The sequence below is a fragment of the Schistocerca serialis genome, unplaced genomic scaffold, assembly GCF_023864345.2.
Source record: "Schistocerca serialis cubense isolate TAMUIC-IGC-003099 unplaced genomic scaffold, iqSchSeri2.2 HiC_scaffold_1223, whole genome shotgun sequence".
In the NCBI taxonomy this organism is placed as follows: domain Eukaryota; kingdom Metazoa; phylum Arthropoda; class Insecta; order Orthoptera; family Acrididae; genus Schistocerca; species Schistocerca serialis.
The window spans coordinates 305,001-310,000 of NW_026047429.1; the positions used below are offsets into that span (position 1 = coordinate 305,001).

At 53.0% G+C, this 5,000-nt stretch overlaps 1 non-coding gene across 1 annotated transcript in view; it reads right to left on the reverse strand.

The window, feature by feature from the left end:
- The window catches only part of LOC126435960 (small subunit ribosomal RNA), a 1,909-nt gene extending 308 nt beyond the window's left edge, over positions 1 to 1,601 (reverse strand). Inside the window, exon 1 of the ribosomal RNA XR_007580315.1 lies at positions 1 to 1,601. This exon is cut by the window's left edge and continues 308 nt beyond it. This is a non-coding gene — a ribosomal RNA (small subunit ribosomal RNA).
- Between the last annotated feature and the right edge of the window lie 3,399 nt (positions 1,602 to 5,000).

Below are 5,000 nucleotides of genomic sequence, written 5' to 3' on the forward strand. Positions count from 1 at the left end.
GGAAGACACGCTGATTCCTTCAGTGTAGCGCGCGTGCGGCCCAGAACATCTAAGGGCATCACAGACCTGTTATTGCTCAATCTCGTGCGGCTAGAAGCCGCCTGTCCCTCTAAGAAGAAAAGTAATCGCTGACAGCACGAAGGATGTCACGCGACTAGTTAGCAGGCTAGAGTCTCGTTCGTTATCGGAATTAACCAGACAAATCGCTCCACCAACTAAGAACGGCCATGCACCACCACCCACCGAATCAAGAAAGAGCTATCAATCTGTCAATCCTTCCGGTGTCCGGGCCTGGTGAGGTTTCCCGTGTTGAGTCAAATTAAGCCGCAGGCTCCACTCCTGGTGGTGCCCTTCCGTCAATTCCTTTAAGTTTCAGCTTTGCAACCATACTTCCCCCGGAACCCAAAAGCTTTGGTTTCCCGGAGGCTGCCCGCCGAGTCATCGGAGGAACTGCGGCGGATCGCTGGCTGGCATCGTTTATGGTTAGAACTAGGGCGGTATCTGATCGCCTTCGAACCTCTAACTTTCGTTCTTGATTAATGAAAACATACTTGGCAAATGCTTTCGCTTCTGTTCGTCTTGCGACGATCCAAGAATTTCACCTCTAACGTCGCAATACGAATGCCCCCGCCTGTCCCTATTAATCATTACCTCGGGTTCCGAAAACCAACAAAATAGAACCGAGGTCCTATTCCATTATTCCATGCACACAGTATTCAGGCGGGCTTGCCTGCTTTAAGCACTCTAATTTGTTCAAAGTAAACGTGCCGGCCCACCGAGACACTCAATAAAGAGCACCCTGGTAGGATTTCAACGGGGTCCGCCTCGGGACGCACGAGCACGCACGAGGCGGTCGCACGCCTTCGGCTCGCCCCACCGGCAGGACGTCCCACGATACATGCCAGTTAAACACCGACGGGCGGTGAACCAACAGCGTGGGACACAAATCCAACTACGAGCTTTTTAACCGCAACAACTTTAATATACGCTATTGGAGCTGGAATTACCGCGGCTGCTGGCACCAGACTTGCCCTCCAATAGATACTCGTTAAAGGATTTAAAGTGTACTCATTCCGATTACGGGGCCTCGGATGAGTCCCGTATCGTTATTTTTCGTCACTACCTCCCCGTGCCGGGAGTGGGTAATTTGCGCGCCTGCTGCCTTCCTTGGATGTGGTAGCCGTTTCTCAGGCTCCCTCTCCGGAATCGAACCCTGATTCCCCGTTACCCGTTACAACCATGGTAGGCGCAGAACCTACCATCGACAGTTGATAAGGCAGACATTTGAAAGATGCGTCGCCGGTACGAGGACCGTGCGATCAGCCCAAAGTTATTCAGAGTCACCAAGGCAAACGGACCGGACGAGCCGACCGATTGGTTTTGATCTAATAAAAGCGTCCCTTCCATCTCTGGTCGGGACTCTGTTTGCATGTATTAGCTCTAGAATTACCACAGTTATCCAAGTAACGTGGGTACGATCTAAGGAACCATAACTGATTTAATGAGCCATTCGCGGTTTCACCTTAATGCGGCTTGTACTGAGACATGCATGGCTTAATCTTTGAGACAAGCATATGACTACTGGCAGGATCAACCAGGGAGCTGCGTCAACTAGAGCTGAGCAGCCGGCCGCCCGGGAGTGTGTCCCGGGGGCCCGCGCGAACACGCAAGCGTCCGCTCAATTATTCTGCAAACAGGAGGAGGCTGAGCTCCCCTGCACAACACACCTCGAAACCCTCTCAGGTCCCGGCGGCGCGCAGCGCCGTCCTAAGTACTTGGTCGGGTTCGAGAGAGGCGCAATCGCCCGGAGTTAGGCGAGTAGACGCTTTAGGTGCGACCACCCGTGCTCCCAACTGAGCTTGCCGCTGCCGACAGAGGCCCGGGAGCGTGCTGTCGTGGCATTGCCGGCGGGAGACAACACGCGCCACCTACGGTGACCGGCAGCTCCAACGCCAGCGCCACAGAAGGACAAAAGCCCCACTTGGGTGCCGAAGCGAACTCTCCCAGCACAGCGCACGCGCCAACACGTCCGCACAGCTGCGATACAAACCACCTGCGAGAACCGCTGGGGCGACCGAGCAGCAGACGGCGTCGCGGCGCCGAGCGCCGGGCGGCGGCGCATCCTCAGCGCACAAAGTCCTCAATCGGACCAGCACACTGCAGATGGAGACCGCGCTTCGCACCGGGCCCGCGAGGACCTACTTTGGCCGCAAGGCGCCGCGAGCAGGGGGCGCCGGCGCGCAGCTGCGCCGCCTGCCGCGTCCGTCGGCCGGCGCGCCTGCCACTGGCCGCCCCCACCAGCCGGCTGTGGCGCGTGCGCCCACGCACCGCGCTGCCAGCACGCCGGGCGGCCCCCCCTCACCGGCCGGGGACGGTCCCACCCAGCCACCGCCGCGTATCGCCTCACACCCAGATCCCCCTTTCACGTTCGTGGGCATGGTGGGTCCCCTTTCACGTTCGTGGGCATGGTGGGTCTCCCTGAAACAACCGGTTAATAGCTCGACCGATCGTCGCCAACACTGATTCACCTCTAGCGAGAACAACCGCACCACAACGGGTTACCAGTTGTTCATTTGCGTAACGTCACCAGCAAACGTACACGTCCATCGCCATTTGCAACGAGTATTGCATGCCTGTGTCAGGTGTCACAACACACTACGTCTGCCCACATAGACGCAACAACATGTGCACGCCTAGAGAACACGTGGAAGGTAGACCCCGTACGTATGCGGTGTCCATTGCGCGAACGACTGTCAGCCCGCCTCTGCAGCATGTCGCAGATGTGGAACGCGGTGCAACATGCTATCACGGTGTGTGAGAAGAGACGACTACGTCCGAATACACGCTCCACTACATCAACAGACTGCTCATGCTGATCGCCATCCAGGGCGTCCGTTCCTCCCACACGTCTGTATGGCGTACCACACTGCAATCCAGCTCTTATAGGGAGACGACACGTAGCTGCGTGCACAATATTTGGACTGTATGGTCCGCCGTTGCTAGGCGCAGTCGTCATACGGTCACATGTGCCACGATGTATCATTCAGTACATACGGACCAATGTGCAGTACAGTTTGTGGGTTTTGCGTACATCGGCGGACAGGTGACAGGCCGTACCACAACGTAGGCTGAGTACGTCGGCATGCGAAGGGCATTGAACATGCAAACTTCTCACCGACCAGCTTGCGAAGGCAGGGGGGAAGGGGGGGGGGGCGGCATGTACGTCCTGCTGCTATCCACACTACAGTGTATAGCAGGAGCATGTGGAAAGTCAGCAACACCTGCAAGGTGTTTAACATGACGCGATACACAGGGGACCGGGCAGTGCGAGTAGGGAACTATATTGCGAGGGTTGCGGTTAGGCAACACTACACCAATTTAACGGGTTGCATAACAATTACAGAGCAGGTTCAGCGACAACGTGCGTCAGGTTAAGGCGCAATATAGTTTAGGTTACGGCGCACTTTAGGTTAGGTTAAGGCACATTATAGGTTAGGTTAAGGCACATTATAGGTTAGGTTAAGGCACAACATGGGTTAGGTTAAGGCACAACATGGGTTAGGTTAAGGCACAACATGGGTTAGGTTAAGGCACAACATGGGTTAGGTTAAGGCACAACATGGGTTAGGTTAAGGCACAACATGGGTTAGGTTAAGGCACAACATGGGTTAGGTTAAGGCACAACATGGGTTACGTTAAGGCACAACATGGGTTACGTTAAGGCACAACATGGGTTAGGTTAAGGCACAACATGGGTTAGGTTAAGGCACAACATGGGTTAGGTTAAGGCACAACATGGGTTAGGTTAAGGCACAACATGGGTTACGTTAAGGCACAACATGGGTTACGTTAAGGCACAACATGGGTTACGTTAAGGCACAACATGGGTTACGTTAAGGCACAACATGGGTTACGTTAAGGCACAACATGGGTTACGTTAAGGCACAACATGGGTTACGTTAAGGCACAAATTAGGTTAGGTTAAGGCACAAATTAGGTTAGGTTAAGGCGCAACGTAGGTTAGGTTAAGGCACAACGTAGGTTAGGTTAAGGCACAACGTAGGTTAGGTTAAGGCACAACGTAGGTTAGGTTAAGGCACAACGTAGGTTAGGTTAAGGCACAACGTAGGTTAGGTTAAGGCACAACGTAGGTTAGGTTAAGGCACAACGTAGGTTAGGTTAAGGCACAACGTAGGTTAGGTTAAGGCACAACGTAGGTTAGGTTAAGGCACAACGTAGGTTAGGTTAAGGCACAACGTAGGTTAGGTTAAGGCACAACGTAGGTTAGGTTAAGGCACGATATAGGTTAGGTTAAGGTACGATATAGGTTAGGTTAAGGTACGATATAGGTTAGGTTAAGGTACGATATAGGTTAGGTTAAGGTACGATATACGTTAGGTTAAGGTACGATATAGGTTAGGTTAAGGTACGATATAGGTTAGGTTAAGGTACGATATACGTTAGGTTAAGGTACGATATAGGTTAGGTTAAGGTACGATATAGGTTAGGTTAAGGTACGATATAGGTTAGGTTAAGGTACGATATAGGTTAGGTTAAGGTACAATATAGCTTAGGTTCAGATACACATTGTTGTAGGGAAAGGTGTATTTGGGGGGGGGGGCGGCAGGTTCGTTGATAGTGATTATCGTAATTGGATGCCTGCGGCATTATCCGATTTGTCACGTCAGGATGCACTTTTGGCTCATGACAGGCGGCGCTCCGATTCCATGGTTGTGGCAGATCTGTGTCTTTCATTCCTGCCATTGTTTGTGTGCTGTGACAGGAGGCAGTATTGTGATGTTGGGTGCACCCCTGTGTAGGACATGTGTGGGTGTTCGTGGCTTAGCTGAGCAATGTGCGGATGTCGGAAGGGTGGGATATTGTGTTTTCTGGGTGGACCTCCCGGTCTGGTAATGATAGTGTGGATTGTGTCATGTGGCGGAGAGGATGCACTGGATGTTCTTCCATGCTGGTGGTTAGATATTGTGTGTGTGCCTGTT